General features: G+C 47.4%; 1 long non-coding RNA gene across 1 annotated transcript in view; it reads left to right on the top strand.

Moving 5' to 3' along the window:
* LOC144597610 (uncharacterized) overlaps positions 1 to 25,719 on the top strand; it is a 229,899-nt gene extending 204,180 nt beyond the window's left edge. Inside the window, exon 3 of the long non-coding RNA XR_013547765.1 lies at positions 25,547 to 25,719. This is a non-coding gene — a long non-coding RNA (uncharacterized LOC144597610). The remainder of the gene's footprint in view (positions 1 to 25,546) is intronic.
* The last annotated feature ends 6 nt before the right edge of the window (positions 25,720 to 25,725 follow it).

Here is a 25,725-nt window from a genome sequence, read left to right as displayed (position 1 = left end):
CCTCTTTCGGACCAGTTTTGGGTCTACACTGACATTGAGAAGCTCAGGGCATAGCTGGTCAAACTGCTCTGGAGTCAGCCAGTCCTCTGTTCAAAGTTAGGGGGACAGTGCATTGGTCAACTGGAGCTCAGTGACTCTCAGGAGCTAGTACACGTGTAAATTTTTGTCGGAAACCAACCTGATCTCCCGGTGGCTCCGCACTTCAACTCCCCCTCCCATTCCCAATCTGACCTTTCTGTCATGGGCCTCCTCCATTGTCAGAGTGAGGCCCAGCGCAAATTGGAGGAACAGCACCTCATATTTCGCTTGGGCAGTTTACACCCCAGCGGTATGAACATTGACTTCTCCCACTTCAGGTAGTCCCTGCTTCCCCTCTCTATCCCCTCCCACTTCCCCGTTCTCCCACTAGTCTTCCTGTCTCCGACGACATCCTATCTTTGTCCCGCCCCCTCCCCTGACATAGTTCTGAAGAAGAGTCTCGACCCGAAACGTCACCCATTCCTTCTCTCCGGAGATGCTGCCTGGCCCGCTGAGTTACTCCAGCATTTTGTGTCTACACTTGTAAATCTTCTCGGCATGGAAATTCAAGACTCTGCAGCACCATTAGCTGCAATTTTCCAACGGAAACGATGAAGGCAAATTGATGCAAGGGGATTTTAACATAAAGGTCCGATGTGGATTGGTTTCAGCATTACGCTCTTCATACACTGGAATTTAGAAGGATGAGGGGGGATCTTATTGAAACATATAAGATAATTAGGGGATTGGACACATTAGAGGCAGGAAACATGTTCCCAATGTTGGGGGAGTCCAGAACAAGGGGCCACAGTTTAAGAATAAGGGGTAGGCCATTTAGAACGGAGATGAGGAAGAACTTTTTCAGTCAGAGAGTGGTGAAGGTGTGGAATTCTCTGCCTCAGAAGGCAGTGGAGGCCAGTTCATTGGATGCTTTCAAGAGAGAGCTGGATAGAGCTCTTAAGGATAGCGGAGTGAGGGGGTATGGGGAGAAGGCAGGAACGGGGTACTGATTGAGAGTGATCAGCCATGATCGCATTGAATGGCAGTGCTGGCTCGAAGGGCTGAATGGCCTACTCCTGCACCTATTGTCTATTGTCTATTGTCATCATCTTTATCAGATTGGTGCTTGGGGGTGGAGGGAGTAGAATTATCCAGAGGTTTTCAGACGGATCCAGAATTTGTGCACCTTAGCATTGTAGATGTGCACAAATAGTTACTGGCAGACCTGAATGTGACTGTGGAATTGGCCTCATATTTAACGCTGACAAATGTGGTGTTAGTCCTGTGGGTAAAAGTTAGGCTGAGCAATAATACTGTTGACTGCAACAGTGTTACAGTACAATAATTTCAAGAGCCTCTCAACCAATGCCTCATAACCACTGCAAAAGCAATGAAGGGAATTGGATGCACAGCCAGAACAGTGAACTAAAATACTGCCTGTCATTGTACAAGGCTTGATTATCCATAATACCATATCCAGATTTGGTGCGCGTAAATAGGGGGTGATTTAGAAAGCCCGTATTACCTTCAGAGGGGGCGGTACTAGGCTGGTTCTAAATTTAAATACCCATGGGACCATCATGTACAAAGAGGCTGGACATATATATTTTTTAACTCCGAGGGAGCTCAGGATGTCATGTAATAGAAGTACATAAAATTCCAAAAGGGTAAATAGTTTAGCTTAGTTTAGATTTTTAGAGATACAGATTTAGAGGTACAGCGCAGAAACAGGCCCTTCGGCCCATCGGGTCCGCACAGCCCAGCGATACCCGCACAATAACACTATCCTACACCCACTAGGGACAATTTTTACATTTGCCCAGCCAATTAACCTACATACCTGTACGTCTTTGGAGTGTGGGAGGAAACCGAAGATCTCGGAGTTTAATTTTGTATAGTTTAGTTTAGAGGCACAGCATGGAAACAAGCCCTTTGGCCCGGGCCGACCAAAGATCACCTATATACGAGTTTTGCCCGAACCATCACCCAGAGATGCTGCCTGCCCCGCTGAGTTACTCCAGCATTTTGTGTCTATTTACTAGTTCTACCCGACACACGAGGGAGAATTTACAGAAGCCAATTAACCTACAAACCCTGCAGGTCCTTTGGAGTGTGGGAGGAAACCGGAGCACCCGGAGAAAACCCACTCGGTCACAGGGAGAACGTGCAGACTTCATGCAGACAGCGCCCGTAGTCAGGATCTGGGTCTCTAGCGCTGTAAGTCAGCAGCTCTACTGCTGCGCCATAGTGCTGTGCCAGGGAAGAGTGAAAATCTTTTTTCCTTTCGTCAGGGTATAGAAAGCAAGAGGGCATTGTTTTCAATGGTTCAATGGCTTCTTTATTATTACGTATACCAAGGTAGAATGAAATACTTTTCTAATAGTTTTATTAACAATAACTAGTTTTGAAATCGTTTTGAGAGAGATGAGCGATTTAAAGGGTATCTTCGGAATAAGTTGTTTTTAACCGAAGGGTGATTAATATCTGGAAATGTTGGAATCAGACACAATTATTGTGTTTAAGGGCCATTTAAACCTACACTTAAATATGCCAGGCGTAAAAGGAAACTGAACTAATGTGGCCAAATGTGATCAGTTAGATGGTCAGAATGCTCAGCATGGACATGGTGGGCCAAAGGATCTGTTTCTCTGCTGTAGAACTCTGTGACTTGAAGTCTCCATCTTGAGAAAAGTGTCAACTTCTAGTTTTATTAAGTTATTGACCATTGACCATATTAGGCATATGGCAAGAATTCAATATGAGCAATTTATTGGAGCTCCATAGGTTATAAGAACGAGGCAATCAGAGATTCTTGGAAAAGATATGCCCTGACAGGTGACCTGACAGTGTTGGTCAATAAAATGGCTACCTTAAATGGTAGTCAATAAAATGGCTACCTTATCGGTACCTCATCTTCCAGCAGTAGGTCTGCCGGCTGCAGGTCACGGCTTTCCAAGTCGGCAAATGCCACTTAAATGCATCTTCCATCCTTTCGGATAATGAGGTCCAGGCTCCTGCCACCCTCCAGGAGAAGAACAGTTTTCTCTCATCACTCCTCAATCCCCCTTATCAATCATTTTACGTCTATATTCCTTGAGGTTTGATCCCTCTGTTCAGGGAAATTGGTTCTTCCTATTCATCTGGAACTCTCAATGAATCATTCAATTCTACTTTATTGTCACATGTACCCAGGTGCAGTGAGATTCTTTGATTTTGCATACAATCCGGTAAAATCATATGGTAGACTTCTCCTCGGCAGTGCACAAAGACTCACCACATTTCTGGGGCCGACAAAGTTTCAAAAGTAATTTTTGAAATATAATTTGATACTCATAATTCGGTACGTCAATTGTCTCCTGTCATCCTTAACCACTCCCAACATTTTCAGTCTCGGCCACATAAAGTCCCTCTGGAAAGACACAAAACGCTGGAGTAACTCAGCAGGTCAGACAGCATCTCTGGAGTACATGGAAAGGTGACGTTTGGGGTTGGGACCCTTCTTCAGACTTCTTGTTCAGCAACGCTTCCCAAGGCCCTACCTCTTTATTCAAAACCGAAAACAATTAATATCTGGACTGTAAGGGAATCTCGAAATATGGGGATTTGCAGGAAGGTCAAACATCAGTTGTGATCTCGATGAGAGATTTGTAGTTTGGTTTAGAGATACAGCGTGGAAACAGGCCCTTTGCCCCACCGAGTACACGCCGACCAGCGGTCACCCAGACGCTGGTTCCATACTACGCAAACAGGGCCAATTTTACCGAAGCCAATTAACCTACAAACCTGTACTTCTTTGGAATGTGGGAGGAAACTGGAGCACCCGGAGAAAACCCACGCAGGTCACAGGGAGAATGTGTAAGCTACATACAGAGAGAACCCATGGTCAGATCGAACCCAGGTCTCTGACGCTGAAAGGCAGCAGTTCTACCGCTGCATCGCCGTGTCGCCCTGCAGATGGAACAGGCTTGAAAGGTTAGGAAGCCTACTCTATTGTGGGTCTATTGTGGATAGGGTGAGCAGTTTTAAATACTTGGGAGTCCGCATCGCAGAGGATCTGACGTGGGCAACGCACATTGCCGCACCGGTGGGTAAGGCTAAGCAGCACCTTTACCACCTTAGACAACTGAGGAAATTCAGAGTGTCTCTGAGGATCCTTCATTGCTTCTACTCTGGGGCTGTAGAGAGCATCCTGTCCGGCAACATTACAGTCTGGTTTGGGAACAGCTCTGCCCAGGACAGGAAGGCCCTGCAGAGAGTAGTGCGTTCGGCAGAACGCACCATGGGAACTACACTCGTCCCCCTGCAGGACCTATACATCAGGAGGTGCAGATCCAGAGCAAGCAAGATCATGAGGGACCCCTGCCACCCCAGTAACGGACTGTTCCAGATGCTACGATCAGGCAAACGCCTCCACTGTCACGCTGCGAAAACGGAGAGGATGAGACGGAGCTTCTTCCCACAGGCCATCAGGACTGTCAACCCCAGAGAATTTTTGTCGCCACTAATAGTAACTTATTAACTTTATTTATATGCTGTAACTGTAATTCTTTTTGTGCACAACCCGCAGGCATTGCCACTTTCATTTCACTGCACATCGTGTATGTGTATGTGACAAATAAATTTGACTTGACTTGACTCTTGAAACTAATCCATATATTTTGATGCTCCTCTACCACCTGACATTGTTTGTATTTTTACTTATCGGTAACTGGTGAGTTGCAGCTGGAGAGGCTGGACTCACAGCAACTATAAGCCGCAATCACAGCAATTATTGGTGATGGAACAGAGGGTTCAAAATCCTCAGACCGACGGCAAGGAGGGCAACTCAAGACTTCAACCAGTTTTTATGAGGATTTTATTTCCTACTAGATTAGGTGGACCCGTGGGCCCAAACCTCTCCTGCATTGGTGCAGCACCCTCTCCTCGTCCGCTCCCCCCTCCCCTCTCCCCCCTTCCCCCTCCCCTCCCCCTCCCCCCCTCCCTCTCCCCCTCCCCCCTCCCTCTCCCCCTCCCCCTCTCTGCCCCCTCCCCCTCTCCTCCCTCCCCTTCCCCTCCTTCCCCGCTTCCCCTCCCCCCCACTCCATCCCCCTCAAACCCCCTTTTCCTCCCTCCTCCCCTCCCCCTCCCTCCCCCCTCCCTCCCTAGGAGATAGATTTAAATTTTAAAATGTGAATAACTTTTAAAATATAACACGGATTTCAATGAAACTTCTTCCATTAGCACCAAGATGGTGAGTAAGGTGGGCCTAAAATTGTCACGCTATCGTGTACCATTTTGGCTGTATTTCAGGAACAAACAAACAAACAAATGAGAGTTTTAGTATATAGTTTAAGGCATTGATATAAAGTTGCATTAATGGATAGCAGAAGGTGCAAGTGCATAAATACAACATTGGTTTCCAGGAAGGAACTGCAGATGGTGGTTTACACGGAAGATAGACGCAAAATGCTAGAATAACGCAGTGGGACAGGCAGCATCTCTGGGGGAAAGGAATTGGTGATGTTTCGGGTCGGGACCCTTCTTCAGACTGAGAGTCAGACGAGAGGGAAACCAGAGGTATGAAAAGGTGCAGAACAAATCAGAGCCAGCACCAATGGCCAAGGAACTCATAATGGTCAATTATTCACAAAATGCTGGAGTAACTCAGCAGGTCAGGCAGCATCTCGGGAGAGAAGGAATGGGTGACGTTTCAGTCTGAAGAAGGGTCTCGACCCGAAACGTCACCCATTCCTTCTCTCCTGAGATGCTGCCTGACCTGCTGAGTTACTCCAGCATTTTGTGAATAAATACCTTCGATTTGTACCAGCATCTGCAGTTATCTTCTTATTGTTGGCAGTGGAAGAGGTGATAATGAAGAGATACAAACAGAGAAACTAATATGGCAAATAGAGTAGGGGAGAGATGGAGAGAGAGGGAATGCAAGGATTACTTACATTTAGAGAAATCAAAATCCATACCATTGGGTTGTAAGCTGCCCAAGCAAAATATGAGGTGCTGTTCCTCCAATTTGTGTGTGGCCTCACTCTGACAGTAGAGGAGGCCCAGGACAGAAAAGTCAGTGTGGGGACGGGAAGGGGAGTTAAAATGTTTGGCAACCGGGAGATCACGTAGGCCAAGGCGAACTAATCCAGCTAACATTCAAGACCAGCCAGTGGAAAACTTGGACGCAGGCATTTACAAGGTTAATCAGGGAACAATGGGTAGTCAGTCAGCACCTTGTATAGCAGCTCATAGCATGATGATAGACCAGTGCTTGGCTGGGACTCCAGCCAGACCAGCCATAACACTGATTTACTTTAGTCAAGTCTGCGCTTCAACTTCCAGACTGTGGTTTGCTGGGTTTCATTCCAAATGCTTCCCACCATTATTCAGAACCTTGCAATATTTTCACTATATTACAGATATACTTTGGCCTTTGATGGGGTAACTTTAATTCAATAACTGACGCAGGGATTTGGCCCATAGATGTGTGCTGTCTTCCCCCATGAACAGGCAATCTCCTTCCAATGGGGCGAGAAGAATAGGACAGATCAAAAAAACCTTGCATGTCCCTGTATCTGGGGGAGATGGTAAACAACCTTCCATTCACCGAAGATGGACACAGAATGCTGGAGTAACGCAGCGGGACAGGCCACACCTCTGGAGAGAAGGAATGGGTGACGTTTCGGGTCGAGACCCTTCTTCAGATGAAGTGTCTATCTTCGGTGTAAACCAGCATCTGCATTTCCTTCCAACACAGCCTTCTGTTCACAACAGGTTCACCCATTATTCCTGTCCATGGACAGTGTGGTCAATGATAGGGCACTGCCTGACAAAGCCTTGAGTTCAAAGTGCTCTTGCTTCCATTAAGGTCTCAAGAAGGCCTCCCCCATATGATCATAAGTCATAAGAGCAGAATTAGGCCATTTGACCCAACAAGTCAGCTCTGCCTTCAATCATGGCTGATCTATTTTTCCTCTCAACCCCATTCTCCTGCCTTCTCTCTGTAACCTTCCATGCCCTTTCTAATCAAGGACCTATCAATCTCCATTTAAGTCTCCACAGCCGTCCGTGGCAATGAATTCCACAGCTTCACCACCTTGCGGCTAAAGAAATTCGTCCTCGTCTCCATTGCAAAGGTGTGTTTTATTCTGAGGCTGTGCCCACTGATTCTAGACTCTCCCATTTTCCCTTATAAATCTACAAGTACTTCCAGCTCTATGGCGTTCTGAGACCTTCACATACTTGCTTTTTGGCCTCAATTGCTATCATCATCTTACCTATACAATTGCCCCTATCACCTCCCTTTCAGCTTCCTCCCTCTTTTAAAATGCTCGATACTTAAATCTTGATGTTACTGTGGTATGTCACATTCGGCCCTGTGTGAAACTTTGTCCAATGGACCTTCTGTGAAGTGCTCAAGGATGCCTTATCATGTTAAAACTCCCAGAGGCACTGCATTTGTTACCTCTGTAAATGAGTTCACAAGTTCACAAGTTATAGGAGTAGAATTAGGCCATTCGGCCCATCGAGTCCAGTCTGCCATTCAATCATGGCTGATCTCTGCCTCCTGATGCCATTTTCATGCCCTCTATCCATGGCCTTTAACACCAGTTCTAATCATGAATATATCTATCTCTGCCTTAAAAATATCCACTGAATTAGCCTCCACAGCCCTCTGTGGCAATGAGTTCCACAGATTAACTACCCTCTGACTAAAGAAGTTCCTCCTCACCTCCTTTCTAAAAGAGCGCCCTTTAATTCTGAGGCTATGACCTCTGGTCCTAGACTCTCCCACCAGTGGAAACATCCTTTTCACATCCACTTTATCCATGCCTTCCATTATTCTGTAAGTTCTTCCTGTGATCACGTGGGTTTTGTCCAGGTGCTCTGGTTTCCTCCCGCACTCCAAAGACGTGCAGGTTTCCGGGTGCTTCTGTAAATTGTCCACAGTGTGTAGGCTGGAACTAGTGTACAGGTGATCTTTGGTTGGTGTGGCCCGGTGGGCCAAAGGGCCTGTTTCCACGCTGTATCTCTAAACCAAACGAAACTTTTACAGGGACCTGGCAAGTCCACACCTGGAGTATTGCTTACAGCCCTGGTCGCCGTATTTAAGGAACGATATATTTGCTTTGCAGACGGGGCAAAGAAGATTCTCCAAATTGATTCCTGGAACGAAGAGGTTAACGTTCAATGGGAGGTTGAGCAGAATGGGCACTGTACTCATCGGCGGCACATGTGGAGAGAGAAACTAAGTTCATGCCACAGATGGACAGCCTTAGACATCGGAACTGGTCAGTTGAGTCACGTTTCCACTTCTGACGAATGGTTGTTGTCCTTAAAGCATTAACTCGTTCTCTCCTGCCTGGTCCACTGAGCATGTGCAGCAGTTTCTGTTTTTAGTTTGTATTTCCAGCATCTGTGATCATAGTCACACAGCACAGAAACAGACCCTTTGGCGATATTGGCCAACTTGGCGATATTGATCAAGATGCTCCATCTAAACTAGTCCCAAGCCTTTCTAAATCTTTCCTGTTCAGGGAAGTACCTGCACAAGTGGAACAGTGCTTGGCTCTCCATTTAGTTTACCTTGTACTAACTCGGTGATTACATGTTGCAGAAAGGGTGGAGGTGTTGCTTAATCCCCGTGAGTCAGTCTGCAACAGATTTGAACCTGAAGTGAGAAGAACTCTGTGGACGGAATTCTCTGAACACCAAAGTGACCGCCTCCTCCCATGCGGCCACCACATTATGCCGGAACGCACTCAGAAACCACATCTCACATGTCTTGTTGAAGGTCAACCATCGTTTGAACTGTGCATGAAATAACTCTAACTGCTTGCACCATTTTCCTGGAGCGTCTGCTCCGGGAAGTGATTACGTGCTCACTCATTCTATGAATCTATCTACCTCTCTGATGACGCTCGGACTATCCCTGATCGCACTTTGCTGGCTTTACCTTCCACGAAACCTTATTCCCTTACCATGTATCTATACACTGTAAATGGATTGATTGCAATCATGTATTGCCTTTCTGCTGACTGGCTAGCACGCAACAAAAAAGCTTTTCACTGTACCTCGGTACACGTGACGATAAACTAAACTGAATCTCAGCTCGTATCTGCTGGATCTCCTGTTGGGGATAAGACGAGCGAGCTTGCCCTGAACAAACTTGGCTTGTTCCTTTGTAAATGTAAGACTCAAGTACCGGCCCTCTCTTTTGTAAGTAAAGGCCCTCACTTTATCCAGAAATAACTTTCTCGTTAAACATGATAAGACACAATCATCATCATATCATCATCATATATATACAGCCGGAAACAGGCCTTTTCGGCCCTCCAAGTCCGTGCCGCCCAGTGATCCCCGCACATTAACATTATCCTACACCCACTAGGGACAATTTTTACATTTACCCAGCCAATTAACCTACATACCTGTACGTCTTTGGAGTGTGGGAGGAAACCGAAGATCTCGGAGAAAACCCACGCAGGTCACGGGGAGAACGTACAAACTCCTTACAGTGCAGCACCCGTAGTCAATGTGCTGGAGTTACTTAGAGGGTCAGGCAGCATCTCTAGAGGACATGGATAAGTGACCTTTCAGGTTGGGACACTTCTTCAGACTGATTATGATGGTGATGGTGGGGGTGATGGTGGGGGGAGGGGGGGTTGTAGGGGGAAAGCTGGAAGAGAAGTGGGGGCAGGATAAAGCCTGGCAAGTTAAGAGTTTAGAGATACAGCGTGGAAATAGGTCCTTTGGCCCATGGAGTCCCTGCCTGGCCCACTGAGAATATGCAGCAGCTTCTGTTTTTAGTTTGTATTTCCAGCATCTATGATCATAGTCACACAGCACTGAAACAGACCATTCGGCCCAACTTGGCTATGTTGATCAAGATGCTCCATCTAAGCTAGTCAATCAATCAACCATATGCTAGTTCTATGACCTACACACTAGGGGCAATTTCCAGAAGCCAATTAACTCCTTGTATTCACTGGAGTTCCTTGTATTCACTGGAGTTTAGAAGGATGAGAGGGGATCTTATAGAAACATATAAAATTATAAAAGGACTGGACAAGCTAGATGCAGGAAAAATGTTCCCAATGTTGGGCGAGTCCAGAACCAGGGGCCACGGCCTTAGAATAAAGGGGAGGCCATTTAAAACTGAGGTGAGAAAAAACTTTTTCACCCAGAGAGTTGTGAATTTGTGGAATTCTCTGCCACAGAGGGCAGTGGAGGCCAAATCACTGGATGGGTTTAAGAGAGAGTTAGATAGAACTCTGGGGCTAGTGGAATCAAGGGATATGGGGAGAAGGCAGGCACGGGGTATTGATTGGGGATGATCAGCCATGATCACAATGAATGGCAGTGCTGGCTCGAAGGGCCGAATGGCCTCCTCCTGCACCTATTGTCTATGTTTCTATGTTAACCTACAAACCTGCATATCTTTGGAATGTACAAAGGCACCAGGAGCAAACCAACACAGTCACAGGGAGAACATGTAAACTCCACACAGACAGCACCCATAGTTAGGATCAAACCTGGGTCCCTTGTGCTGTGAGGCAGCAGCTCCACCCGCTGCACCACTGCGGCACCCCAGTGATAGGTGGATACAGGGGAGTGGGGCTTTTGGTTGGCATGTGGTTGAACAAAGACCAGAGATGAAGAGATAATGTGAGATAAGGATAGAAGAGGTGAGAATCGTGAAGCCAGAGGAAGGAAGTGGAGTGGGAGGAGGAAGGGGGAAGGGGAGAATGGACTGTGTGGGTTTTCTCCAGGTGCTCTGGTTTCCTCCCACACTCCAAAGGCGTGCGGGGTTGTAGGTTAATTGGCTTCAGTAAATTGTAAATTGTCCCTCGTGTGTAGGATAGTGCTAGAGTACAGGGCCATCGCTGGCCCGCACGGACTCGGTGGACCGAAGGGGCCTGTTTCCACGGTGTATCTCCAAAGTGAAGTCTAAAGATAGCAGCGGGCAGAGCAGGTCTCGGAGAACAATAAGGTTGTTGGCTTCAGAGGGAAGATCGACAGAAGTTTGCGAGAGAGAGAGAGAGAGAGAGAGAGAGAGAGAGGGAGAGGGAGAGAGAGAGAGAGAGAGAGAGAGAGAGAGAGAGAGAGAGAGAGAGAGAGAGAGAGAGAGAGAGAGAGAGAGAGAGAGAGAGAGAGAGAGAGAGAGAGAGAGAGAGAGAGAGAGAGAGAGAGAGAGAGAGAGAGAGAGAGAGAGAGAGAGAGAGAGAGAGAGAGAGAGAGAGAGAGAGAGAGAGAGAGAGAGAGAGAGAGAGAGAGAGAGAGAGAGAGAGAGAGAGAGAGAGAGAGAGAGAGAGAGAGAGAGAGAGAGAGAGAGAGAGAGAGAGAGAGAGGCAAAGAGAGATGGAGAGAGAGAGGGGACGTAGAGCATAGAGCCAAAACACTACACTCACGCGGGTCTACTGATGGATGATAAAGGAATGAGTGACAAAATATAAAAGGAGGAAAAGACAAGGAAAGAGTCAAGAGGAGGGATTGTGAGCCCTCTCCAGCCTGGCTGCTGAAATATCGTGCCACGCTAACTCCTTTCTTGGAAAAGGCTTGTAATCGCTGGTGTTGCTTCTTAAGAGAGAGCTGAGCTGCACACGAGTGAATTATTTGTCAGTGGCTAAGACCGATTACCCTGCGCGCGATTAATAACAGATTGATATCGCAGGGTCGGCTGTGCATGTTATATCTCGGCGAGGTCTCAAATAACACAGGTCTCATTGTGCAGCTGCACTCTCTGTGTCAGCGTGGGGTCTGCAAAGGGAACTGCTGACACGGGGATCTCCTGCACTCAGCTCACGCCCGCTGCAAGCTCGCTGCTGCAATGCACGCTTCTTAAAGTGACCCTGCCCTCTCACAGCCACTGTGTCCACACCAGAACTCTCAGGACTGCCTCCCACTCCACCAACCCATCCATCGTCCACTTGGGTCTTCAAGGTGAATAAGCAAAGCAGCAAGCAAGAACTGAATCATCCAACCACAACCAGAGAGCAGTCCTGAACTACTGAGACTTGGATATAGCTCTTTGGGCTAACAAAATCAAGGGATATGGGGAGAAAGCAGGGACGGGGTACTGATTTTGGATGATCAGCATTGGTCACATTGAATGGCAGTGCCGGCTCGAAGGGCTGAATGGCCTACTCCTGCACCCTTTTTCTATGTTTCTATGTTTCTAGAACCTGCCTCATGGGTGACCCTCGGACTATATTCGATCAGCCTTTCCTGGCTTTACCTTGCACCAAATGTTATTCCCTTATCATGTACCTTTCCACTGTAAATGGCTTGATTGTAATCATGAATTGTCTTTTCGCTGACCGGTTAGCATGCAACACTGTACCTCGGTGCACATGACGATAAACTAAACTGAACTGACTTAATATGAGTATGTGTAGGGAGGAACCACAGATGCTGGTTTACACTGAAGATAGGCACAAAATGCTGGAGTAACTCAGCGGGACAGGGCAGCACGGTGGCGCAGCGGTAGAGTTGCTGCCTTACAGCGAATGGAGCGCCGGAGACTCAGGTTCGATCCTGACTACGGGCGCCGTCTGTACGGAGTTTGTACGTTCCCCCCGTGACCTGCGTGGGTTTACTCCGAGATCTTCGGTTTCATCCCACACTCCAAAGACGTACAGGTATATAGGTTAATTGACTGGGTAAATGTAAAAATTGTCCCTAGTGTGTGTAGGATAGTGTTAGTGTGCGGGGATCACTGGGCGGCGTGGACTCGGTGGGCCGAAGGGCCTGTTTCCGCGCTGTATCTTGAAAAAAAAAAAAATCTCTGGAGAAAAGGAAGAAGAGTCTTGACCCGAAACATCACCTATTCCTTTTCTCCAGAGATGCTACCTGACCCGCTGAGTTACTCCAGCATTTTGTGTCAATCGTGATATAAGTATATGAAGTCATGAGAGGCATAGATAGGGAAGACAGTTACAACTTCTCTTCTCCAGGGTGGAAATGTCAAAGAGTAGCAGGCATGGCTTTAATGTGAAAGGGGTAACGTTTAAAGGAGTTAGTGGTAGCACAGTGGCACGATGGCAGAGCTGCTGCCTCACAGCGCCAGAGACTCAGGTTCGACCCTGCCTGTGGGTGCTGCCTGTATGGAGTTTGTACGTTCTCCCTGAGACCGAGTGGGTATTCTCCAGGTGCTCCAGTTTCCTCCCACATTCAAAAGTCATATAGATTTGTAGTTTAATTGGCTTCTAGAAATTGTAAATTTTCCCTAGGGTATGGGGTAGTGTATGGGGTGATCGCTGGTCAGCACGGACTCAATGGGCCGAAGGGCCTGTCTCCATGCTGTATCTCTAAAGTCTTAAAAGTTGTGCTGGGTATGTTTTTTTTAATGCAGAGTGGTGGGTGGCTGGAACAAGCTGCCAGGCATGGTGGTGGAGGCAGATACAAAAATGGCATATGAGGTTTTTAGATAGCCATATGGATATGCAGGCAATGGAGGGGTCTGGATCACCTGCAGACAAAGGAGATTAGTCTAACTTGGCATCATGTTCAGTGCAGACATAATGTGTTGGAAGGAACTGCAGGTGCTGGTTTAAACTGAAGATAGACACAAAATGCAGGAGTAACTCAGCGGGTCAGGCAGCATCGCTGGAGAGAAGGAACGGGTGTCGTTTCGGGATGAGACCCTTCTTCAGACTAGTCACGGGAAAGGGAAACGAGAGACTAGACAGTGATGGAGAGAGATATGGAACAAATGAATGAAAGATATGCAAAAAAAGTAACGATGATAAAGGAAACTGGCATTTTGAGTCTATCTTGATATATCATCATATCATATATATACAGCCGGAAACAGGCCTTTTCGGCCCACCAAGTCCGTGCCGCCCAACGATCCCCGTACATTAACACTATCCTACACCCACTAGGGACAATTTTTACATTTACCCAGCCAATTAACCTACATACCTGTACGTCTTTGGAGTGTGGGAGGAAACCGAAGATCTCGGAGAAAACCCACGCAGGTCACGGGAGAACGTACAAACTCCTTACAGTGCAGCACCCGTAGTCAGGATCGAACCTGAGTCTCCGGCGCTGCATTCGCTGTAAAGCAGCAACTCTACCGCTGCGCTACCGTGCCGCCATATGAAGTTATGAGAGGCATAGATAGGGAAGACAAGATATTTCACTTGGGCAGTGGTAAGAAACATTGATTTCTCTAACTCCAAGTAACCCCTGCACTCCCTCTCTCTCCATCCCTCCCCCATCCAAGTCGCACCAACTTCTCGTTCTCACACAACAAACAGCTAACAATGGCCTGTTTCCTTTATCATCGTTACATTTGTTCTATGTCTATAAGAGAAAATGGACAGGGTGGGGAGTGAAAGAAGGGAGTGGGAGAAAAGGAATGGTAAATGGAGGGGCAAATAAATGTGAGCAAAAAGTAGAGAGGGAAATATATTGTTATATTGTTCTGACTATATATATTGTTCTGAAATGTGTCCGTGCAGGCATTGAAATTGGGTGGCATGGTGGCACAGCGGTAGAGTTGCTGCCTTACAGCGAATGCAGCGCCGGAGACCCGGGTTCAATCCCGACCACGGGTGCTGTCTGTACGGAGTTTGTACGTTCTCCCCGTGAGCTGCGTGGGTTTTCTCCGAGATCTTTCGGTTTCCTCCCACACTCCAAAGACGTACAGGTTTGTAGGTTAATTGGCTTGGTAAATGTAAAAATTGTCCCTAGTGGGTGTAGTATAGTGTTAATGTGCGGGGATCGCTGGTCGGCGTGGACCCGGTGGGCCGAAGGGCCTGTTTCCACGCTGTATCTCTAAACTAAACTAAATTAATTCCTTAGCAAAGCAGTGATATTATGTTAGCCAGGAAAACAGTCGATTAGTACAAGGCACGATCCCACATATTTCGTTTAGGCAGGGGATAAAATAACAATTGTGTTACAAATAACAGAAGGGCCATTTATAATGTATGCTCTGCCCTGAAAGCTTTTTCCCCTGGAGAACGGGATAAGTGGTGAGCTGATAATGCGGATTTGACTGAACTTTGGAAAGCATCAGCAGTTTAGTGGGAATCTTTCAGGTGAAGACAGTTTTCTGTAAAACTTCAACTGGGCTGACACATGCACTCTCCGTCGAACTTTCCATCAGTCAGAACAAACTGGGAGGACCATTCAGCCCTTCAGTTCTAAGGGTTAACACTTTTACCTTAGAACTAGGGATAATGTAGGTTAGAGTTGCAGCACGGAACCAGGCCTTTCAGCCCGCCGTGCCGCCCTGTTAAGGCCCTGTTTTGTTCTTAGAAACTGCTGGTCTTTACATACGTCAGAGAGGGCAGCTAGGGGTTTTGGTTCCCTGTACAAGTCATTTATTTTGCTTAGTTTATTGTCCGAGCTGCAGGGGAAAGCTTTTGGTGCGTGCTAACCAGTCAGCGGAAAGACAATACATGATTACATGAAAGACCATACATGATTACATGCATTCACAGTGTACAGGTGCATGATAAGGGAATAACATTTAGTGCAAGATAAAGTTAGTAAAGTCCGATCTAAGATAATCTGAGGGTCTCCAATGGGGTAGATAGTAGTCTAGTTGTTGGTAGGATGGTTCATTTGCCTGATCACAGCTGGGAGGAAACTGTCCCTGAATCTGGGGGGGTGTGGTTTAACACTTGTATGCCCTTTACCCGATGGGAGAGGGGAGAAGAGGGAGTGGCCAGGGTGCGACTCGTCCTTGATTATGCTGCTGGCCTTGCCGAGGCAGCGTGAGGTATAAATGGAGTCAATGGGGGGGGGGGGGGGGGGGGGGGGAGGGGAGGTTGGTTTGCCTGATGGTCTGGGCTACGTCCCCAATACTCTGCAATTTCTTCCAGTCTTGGATGGAGCTGTTCCCAACCAAGCTGTGATGCATCTCGATATAAACGCTTTCTACCTTGTACTTCTTGTACTTCTGACATTGTAACATCCCCTTAGCACTGTGTTGGGTAATAGACTCACGCCTCTGCATTATATATGACACCAGAAACTGCTGAGTCAGCGATGACTGTCCCATCATTGAGCTAAGCGGTATCTGCTACTGAGGCCTAGAACAAATGGAAAATGGGCGTGCTGCTCAGTGAGTCATTTCCCTTCCAAATGGCACACCACTCTGACTCAGATATGTTAATTGTCACCAAGATGAAAAGCTGAAATTCTCCGCCCAACAGGCCTGTGGGTACTACCATCACTAGAAGACGACCCGAAACGTCACCCATTCCTTCTCTCCAGAGATGCTGCCTGTCCCGCTGAGTTACTCCGGCATTTTGTGTCTATCACCAGAAGACTACATCTCAATTAGTGGCAGGCAATGATGTGTGCGGAATCCTGAAAGATAAGTGGCTAGTTATGGAGTGAACATGGTGATATTGAGGCAGAGACATATAACATTAGAAGAGTACAGCACAGGAACAGGCCCTTCTGCCCTTCCACGGTGTCTGTGCCCAACTGATGCCATGACCAATCCTTATCGTAGAAAGATGAGAGGGGACTTCATTGAAACTATCCGAATAGTGAATGGCCTGAATAGAGTGGATGTAGGGAGGATGTTTCCACTAGTGAGAGAGTTTAGGACAAGAGGCCATAGCCTCAGAATAAAAGGACATACCTTTAGAAAGGAGATGAGGAGGAATTTCTTTCATCAGAGGTTGGTGAATCTGTGGAATTCTTTGCCACAGAAGGCTGTGGAGGCCAAATCAGTGGATATTTTTAAGGTGGAGATTGACTGATTCTTGATTAGTACGGGTGTCAGGGGTTATGGAGAGGACAGGAGAATGGGGTTAGGAAGGAGAGATAGATCAGCCATGATTGAATGGGGGAGTAGACTTGATGGGCCGAATGGCCTAATTATCCTCCTATAACTTATGAACGTATGTACAGTTAAGAGACAACCATGTTGGGTTAGAACTGGAGTCTCATAGAATTAAGAGCAGGAGGCATAGGATTTGCCTTTATTTGAACACATTGGTGAACCATTTAAAATTATAAAATGTGCTTACTTGCAAACACACAAGCAATATTGAATTCATATTCATATTCATGTGGTGACAGAATCGACACATCCCAAGTTGTCCATGGCTAAAGTCTATCCTCTTTTGTCTCTGCTTCCACTTTAAGCTGAGAAAGGTCATTCTTGCTATTGAGGGAGTGCAGCATAGGTTCACCAGGTTAATTCCCGGGATGGCAGGACTGACATATGATGAAAGAAATGGGTCGACTGGCCTTGTATTCACTGGAATTTAGAAGGATGAGAGGGAATCTTATTGAAACATTTAAAATTCTCAAGGGATTGGACAGGCTAGATGCAGGAGAATTCCCCATGTTGGGGGAGTCCAGAACCAGGGGCCACAGTTTAACAATAAGGGATAGGTCATTTAGGACTGAGATGAGGAAAAACGTTTTCACTCAGAGAATTGTGAATCTGTGGAATTCTCTGCCACAGAAGGCAGAGAGAGTTACATTTAGCTCTTAGGGCTAACGGAATCACGGGATATGGGGAAAAAGCAGGAATGGGGTACTAATTTGGATGATCAGCCATGATCATATTGAATGGCGGTGCTGGCTCGAAGGGCCAAATGGCCTACTCCTGCACCTATTTTCTATGTTTCTATTTTCTAAGCTACATTTTCTGATAGACCTCACTTCCTTCACTTGTTTTGTTGTGTTGCCATTGCCTTCTGCGTCAATCTTACAGGCAAAGCCATACATCTTTCTCGGGGCAGGATGGGAAGATGGCAGTCTGCAAACAGCTGACTTATTTGAGATGAATGTTAACAAGGATACACCATGGAGGGTATCTATCCCCACACAAGGGGACAGATGCCCGAAACCCTGGCCCAATAATGACAGTGGGCGCTAGGCGTCAATAGCAACTTCCAAGTCTACTGGTGGATTTTGTTGGGCAAGGTGAATGGAGGGATGCGGAGCAAGGCTGAGTAAATTGGGTCGAAGTTTAGGTTGTCTGAGACCCAATTAAATAGCATAACAGGCTCAGGGAACCAATGATCAGATGATATATTTGTAACCCAGTGCTCCTACCAGGCGCTGTGTGTGTGTGTGTGTGTGTGTGTGTGTGTGTGTGTGTGTGTGTGTGTGTGTGTGTGTGTGTGTGTGTGTGTGTGTGTGTGTGTGTGTGCGTGTGTGCGTGTGTGCGTGTGTGTGTATGTTTTGTGGGATGTGTGTGTGTCAGTGTGTGTGTGTGTATGTGTGGGTGTGTGTGTGAGCGTGCGCATGTGCATGTGAGTGTGTGTGTGCATGAGTACGTGCGTGTGGTGTGTGTGTGCATGCGTGCGTGCGTGCGTGCGTGCATGTGTGTGGGGTGTGTGTATATGTGTGTGTGTGTGTCTGTGTGTGTGTGTGTCGTGTGTGTGTGTGTGTGTGTGCGTGCGTGCGTGTGTGCATGTGTGTGGGGTGTGTGTCTGTGTGTCGGTGTGTGCGCGCGTGCATGTGTGTGTAAATGCATGAGTGCGTGTTCATAAAACACACATGCAAGGCACCGTTTCTTTCTCATTTCAAGAGCACTGATTATGATCTGGAGGATTCCTTCTTTGGCCTTTCTCAGCACAGGCGCTGGCTGTCAGCTGCCGTTGCTCTGCAGGCCCCTGCACGTTGCTCTGCTCAAGCCTGCCAATGCACCTGATCTGCCAGGTGCGCTGCTGGCAAGAATGTGCAAACAGTTCAAGCAAATGGCCCAAAGCACTGAGGTTAGCAAGAGCGAGCACAACCAACTGTGCCGACAGGCCCAAAACCAGAGTGACTCTGTGATTTTCAACTCTGTCCAGGCTTGCTGCTGTGGAGCCTGAAAGGGCGTTGTGATCATTGTTCTGAGCTACTAATGTTCACTCGTGCCTCCCGCTCTTAATTCTATGAGACCAGTTCTAACCCAACATGGTTGTCACTTAACTGTACATAAGTTCATAAATTCATAAGTGATATGAGAGGAATTAGGCCATTCGGCCCATCAAGTCTACTCCGCCATTCAAACATGGCTGATCTATCTCTCCCTCTCAACCCCATTCTCCTGCCTTCTCCCCATAACCCCTGACACCCGTACTAATCAAGAATCTGTCAATATCCGCCTTAAAAATAACCATTGACTTGGCGTCCACAGCCTTCTGTGGCAATGAACTCCACAGTTTCACCACAGATTCCTCCTCATCTCCTTTCTAAAGGTACGTCCTTTTATTCTGAGACTGTGGCCTCTGGTCCTAGACTCTCCCACTAGTGGAAACATCCTCTCTACGTCCACACTAAACCAAGCCTTTCACTATTTGGTAAGTTTCAATGTCGTCGTCCCCCTCATCTTTCTAAATTCCAGTGGGTACAGCACACAGTGCCATCAAAACGCTCATCATACGTAAATCCAATCATTCCTGGGATCATTCTCGTAAACTACGTCATACGATCAATCATACCCTCTCCAACGCCAGCACATCTGTTCTGCTTTTCACTTCAACTGGGCAAATTAGTCTCATCTTGGACAGCTTTGACCAGTGATCTTATCAGAGGGGAATCCCGAGTCTCCTTTTAAATTAACTAATGTCAGACAGGGTGCAGGATGATGGGTTTTGGGTTGCCAGGACCAAAGGTACTAGAGGAGCAAGATGGCCCACTGCGTTGAGATCGCCTACACTGAAGTGCAGTACACAAAGGAGCTTAACGTCCGCCATTTTAGTAGGCAAAACCCACCATTCACTATGCCTCTCGTAGTGTAACCAGTGTTTTGGGGGACAGTATGTGTGATGATACCATTAAAATGCAGAATATATCTCATCTATCAATTAACAGATTTTTGTTATTTTTCTTGTTAAATGTTTCTGCAAGTTTCTGCCTACTAAAATGGCGTCATGACATACTACAGTTTTTAGGGTCGAGTGGTCTATCTTGCTCCTCTAGTATCTTTGGCCAGGACCCAGTTGATGATGCACTCAGTCCACAGTGTGATTTTGAGTCCCAGCCCAGAGCCTTGTGTGCAGATTGCAGGCTGTGTGAGAGGAGGCCTTTCTGGTGAGGCCTTCAACTGAAGCATCAGTGCTGGCTGCACCTTGCTTCTGTACCTCTTCATGTCTCCAGTTTCCCTCTCCCTGACTCTCAGTCTGCAGAAGGGTCTCAACCCGAAATGTCACCTATTCCTTTTCTCCAGAGATGCTGCCTGACCTGCTGAGCAGCTCAAGCTTTTTGTGTCCATCAATGGTCTCGTTCGATATAGTTCATTCCACCATTCAAGGAAGACCAGGTCTTCCAAATAATTTGGCTCAACCCCATTCTCTCCATAACCCCTGACACCCGTACTAATCAAGAATCAGTCAATCTCCGCCTTAAAAACATCCATTGACTGGGGCTCCACAGCCTTCTGTGGCAACGAATTCCACAGATTCACCAACCTTTCTAAAGGTACGTCCTTTTATTCTGCTAGTGGAAACGATCTCTCCACATCCACTCTATCCAGGCCTTTCACTATTTGGTAAATTTCAATGAGGTCCCCCCCCCCCCTCATCCTTCTAAACTCCAGAAAAGTTCAAGCCCAGTGCTTTTGTTAACAAGCCATTTGTCAGGCTTTTTATTACTTAGTTTCCCGAATGCGAGCATCACTGGCATAACTGGCAGTCATTGACCATTGCTGCCTGGTTCGCCAACTCGAACACCAGGAACGAAGGAGACTGAGTAAAATGGTGGACGCTACTCAATGCACAACAGGCACTGACCTGCCCATCATCAAAAGGATCTATAGGAGGTGCTACCTCAAAAATCAAAGGCCCACACCACCCTGGCCCCACTCTCACTTTGCTCCTACCATTGGGAAGGAAGGACCGGACCTTGAAAGCAGTGACCACCAGAGTCAAGAACAGCTTCTTGCCAGTGACCATCAGGCGCTTGAGCGCTAACCTCAGAAACGATGGCCTGGTATGGACTGCATCTATGGTCGCATCACAGATACATCGTTTGCACTGTTATTGATACTTAGTGTTACGGTTGTTAATTTATTTTATTATTGATCATCATATATGTATATGTATCTGTGTGTTATTGTGTTTACAGGCCTGTTAAGCTGCAACAAGTAGGAAGTCCATGGTTCCATTGTCAATGACATAACACAATTGATTGCCTGCTTCTTGATTAGTAAGGGTGTCAAAAGTTACGGGGAGAAGCCAGGGGAATGGGGTTGAGAGAGGAAAATAGATCAGTGTGACTCTATTCCTTGGAGCGCAGGAGAATGAGGGATGACCTTATAGAGTTGTATAAAATCATGAAAATAATAGATTGTCCCTTGCCCAGAGTAAGGGAATCGAAAACCAGAGGACATAGGTTTAAGGTGAAGGGGAAAAGATTTAATAGGAAACTATCTTTTTCACACAATGGGAGGTGAGTGTATGGAATGACCTGCCAGAGGAGATAGCTGAGGCAGGGACTATCGCAATGTTTAAGAAAACAATTGGACAGGTACATGGATAGGACAGGTTTAGAGGGATATGGGCCAAACACAGGCAGGTGGGACTAGTGTAGATGGAACATGTTGGTTGTGTGGGCAAGTTGGACTGAAGGGCCTGTTTCCATGCTGTGTCACTCTATGCCTCTATCAGCCATTAGCGAATGGCGGAGCAGCCTCGATGGACCAGTTGGTCAACGTCTGCTCCTGTGTCCAGTCAACTTTTGAACAGTTAAAAACACTCGACACAATCTTCTATGAGGCTCACCGCCACCTTGAACCCCTGCAGTCCTTCTGGTGAAGGTGCTCCCACAGTGCTGTCAGAGATAGGGCCCAGGTTCCGATCCAAAGGCCCAGGTCGATGCTGAGTGATCCATCCAGTTTTTGCTTACCGATTCTGTTTCCATGTGGTGGCTTCAGCTGCAAAAGAGCCTCGCTGGGCCATTTCAAAGCAACCACATTACAGCGGGTCTGGAGTCACTTATATGGTGGCAGATTTCCTCCCCCAAAGAAGATTAAGGACCAGATGGATTTTTACGGCAATCCAGTGTTTTGTGGCCACGGCCACGGCCACTGAGGCCCACTTTTATTTAAAACTGAATTCCACCCGTACTTAACATCACTCCCATTGTTGCCATGGTGGGAAGCGAAGCCTGCTCTCTGAATTGTTTGTCCTTGCCTCTGGGTGACAGGGTTCCATTAGTTCAACTGTTTGTGCGTCGATGGTAAGCAAAGCGCTGGATCAGGGCCGAGGAGCAACTTGGATGTACCGACCGTGCAGTCTACTCTCGTGAGCAGCGTTCCCCCCCCTCACCCCCCCCCCCTCCCCCACCAGCCCCTCCTCTCAACCACTCCCTCCTTTCCCCAGTTCCACTGTTTCCTGCTGACTCAAGCGCTCAAAGCCTGGCCCGCATCCAAGCTGAAGCACAAAGAGCACACTTAATCACGAAGATGCTTTAGATTGGCCCTCAAGGACTACTTGTTGTGCTACACTGTGGAGAGTTTTTAGCAAAGCTGCATGCTGCAGCCAGGCAGGAGAACTTAACCCTTTAACGCCCAGTACGTGAGGTTAAGAACAGCGGATGCTGGTTCGCACAAGAGGACACCCACTGCTCAGCGGGTCACGCAGCACCCTGGACAACATGGACAGGCGGCCTGTCGGTCAGTGACCCCTCCGTCAGACTGGAGTCGATTTAAGTTAGGACGCCTCAAAAAAAGACTAACATTGTAGAAACAAGGAACTGCAGATTCTGGTTTACAGAAAATAACACAAAGTGCTGGAGTAACTCAGTGGGCCAGGCAGCATCCATGGAGAACATGCATGGGTAATGTTTCGGGTCGGGACCCTTCTTCACACAGATTGTGGGAGAATGGGGGGGGGGGGGGGTGGTGAAGAAAGCTGGAAGAGAGGAAGGACAGGACGAAGCCTGGGAAGCAATAGGTGGATACAGGTGAGGAGGGTTATAGACAATAGACAATAGGTGGATACAGGTGAGGGAGGGTTACGATGGTCAGATGGTTGGACAAAGGCCTGAGATGAAAAGGCAGAAGGTGTGAGACAAAAGGATTGCAGAGATGTGAATTGTGAAGCTAGAGGAACAAATGTAGGTGGAAGAGGAGGGAGGAACAGGACCTCATATTCCACTTGGGTAGGTCAAAGCCCAACGGTATGAACACTGAATTGTCCAATTTTAGGTCATTCCAAAACTGTCCTTCCTTCCCCCCTTCTACCCCCCCCCCCCCCTTCTACCCCCCCTCCTCCCCACCCTCCCTTCTCCCCTGTGTCTCACACCTTCTGTCTTTTCATCTCTGACCATAGTCCAACCAGCTGCCCAGCAATTCCCCCCCCTCCACCTGTATCCACCTATCACTCACCAAGCTTTGTCCTGACTCTTCACTCATCCAGTTTCCACTCCCCCCTTCCCCTCTCCCACCACCCCCGCAATCAGTCTGAAGAAGGGCACCGACCCGCAACGTCACCATCCATTTTCTCCAGGGATGCCGCCTGACCCCGCTGAGTTACTCCAGCACTTTGTGTTATTTTCTGTAAACCAGCATCTGCAGTTCCTTGTTGCCACATTATCAGTCCTCATCAACTTTCCTCAACCATTTTCCAACTTTTATAAGCTGGAACTCATCCAAAACTGCTGCGCACATTGATGGCAATTGTCCTTCGCTTATCACAAGTTACCACTCACTGCCCATGTCCCACATTGTGGCAAGTGCCCTTCTCCCATCTCTGGTCAATGGCCTCCATTGGTTTCTTGTCTGCTACCTCTCACACTACAAATGCTTATTCTCATGTTCCGACCCTTGTGTGGCCTCAGTCTCAGTCTCAGTCTCAGTTACCTCTTCCAGCCATACACCCTTTGCACAGTCTTCACTTCTCCTGTTCTGTCTGCCCCTACACCTTCGGTGTTTCACGAAGCTAGGTGGCAACGTGAACTGCGAAGAGGATGTTAGAAGGTTGCAGGGTGACTTGGACAGGTTGAGTGAGTGGGCAGATGCATGGCAGATGCAGTATAATGTAGATAAATGTGAGGTTATCCACTTTGGCGGCAAAAACAAGGAGCCAGATTATTATCTCAATGGTGTCAGATTAGTAAAGGGGAAATGCAACGAGACCTGGGTGTCCTTGTACACCAGTCACTGAAAGCAAGTGTGCAGGTACAGCAGGCAGTGAAGAAAGCTAATGGCCAACAGGCCTTCATAACAAGAGGATTTGAGTCTAGGAGTAAAGAGATCCTTCTGCAGTTGTATAGGGCCCTGGTGAGACCACATCTGGAGTATAGTGTGCCATTTTGGTCTCCTAATTTGAGGAAGGACATCCTTGCTATTGAGGCAGTGCAGCGAAGGTTCACAAGGTTAATCCCTGGAGGGACTGTCATATGAGGAAAGATTGGAAAGACTGGGCTCGTATTCACTGGAGTTTAGAAGGATGAGAGGGGATCTTATAGAGACGTATAAAATTATTAAAAGGACTGGACAAGCTAGATGCAGGAAAAATGTTCCCAATGTTGGGGAGTCCAGAACCAGGGTCCACAGTCTAAGAATAAAGGGGAGCCATTTAAAACTGAGGTGAGAAGAAACTTTTTCACCTAGAGAGTTGTGAATTTGTGGAATTCTCTGCCACAGAGGCAGTGGAGGCCAATTCACTGGATGAATTTAAAAGAGAGTTAGAGTTCTAGGGGCTAGTGGAATCAAGGGATATGGGGAGAAGGCAGGCACGGGTACTGATTGTGGATGATCAGCCATGATCACAATGAATGGCGGTGCTGGCTTGAAGGCCCAAATGGCCTCCTCTTGCACCTATTTTCTATGTCTATGTTCTAATACTGACTTCTGCTAGATGAGCCCTAAGCTCTGAAATTGCCTCCCAAAAACTACTGCTACAAGGCACGGCTTGAGGTGTTTTCCTCTGAGTGAATATTTGGCCTTTTATCCTAACATCTCCTTCACTAGAAATGCAGATACTGTGTGTGTGCTGTGTGTGTGTGTGTGTGTGTGTATGCATGGTGTGTGTGTGTGTGTGTGTGTGTGTGTGTGTGTGTGTTGTGTGTGTGTGTGTGTGTGTGTGTGTGTGTGTGTATGCATGGTGTGTGTGTGTGTGTGTGTGTGTGTGTGTGTGTGTGTGTGTGTGTGTGTGTGTTGTGTGTGTGTGTGTATGTGTGTCTATGCATGGTGTGTGTATGCATGGTGTGTGTGTGTGTGTCTATGCATGGTGTGTGTATGCATGGTGTGTGTGTGTGTGTGTGTGTGTGTGTGTGTGTGTGTGTGTGTGTGTGTGTGTCTATGCATGGTGTGTGTATGCATGGTGTGTGTGTGTGTGTGTGTGTGTGTGTGTGTGTGTGTGTGTGTGTGTGTGTGGTGTGTGTGTGTGTGTGTGTGTGTGTGTGTGTGTGTGTGTGTGTGTGTGTGTGTATGTGTGTGTGGGACATTGAATACATGAAGGGGAAATATTCTCGGATAACCAGGAGGCCCAAGGTAAATCGGAGTAGTGCGAACTGGTTATCTCTTCGAAGTGTTGGCCCGGCCATGATTAGACTGAATGGCTCCCTTCAGTGCGGTATGTCTCAGTATTACTGATAAATAATAACCTCCCTCTTTCCTTATCCACAGAGTCGATATGCTCATCTCCGTCTCTCGTTGTAACTGGCAACTCTCCAGGAGCTACACTCAGCCACCACTCACAGCCTCACCTGCTGATTAAATGTTAATCGCCCTCATTTCCTGCCCCACTCATTTCAGTCCAATCTCGCTGGCCTGAGCGATGCATTGTAGGACTTTCAATGAATAAA

This window comes from Rhinoraja longicauda, chromosome 10 (genome assembly GCF_053455715.1).
Source record: "Rhinoraja longicauda isolate Sanriku21f chromosome 10, sRhiLon1.1, whole genome shotgun sequence".
NCBI classification, from domain to species: Eukaryota; Metazoa; Chordata; class Chondrichthyes; order Rajiformes; family Arhynchobatidae; genus Rhinoraja; species Rhinoraja longicauda.
The sequence above is the reverse complement of the archived record's forward strand: the minus strand, read 5'-3'. Positions and strand labels throughout refer to the sequence as shown.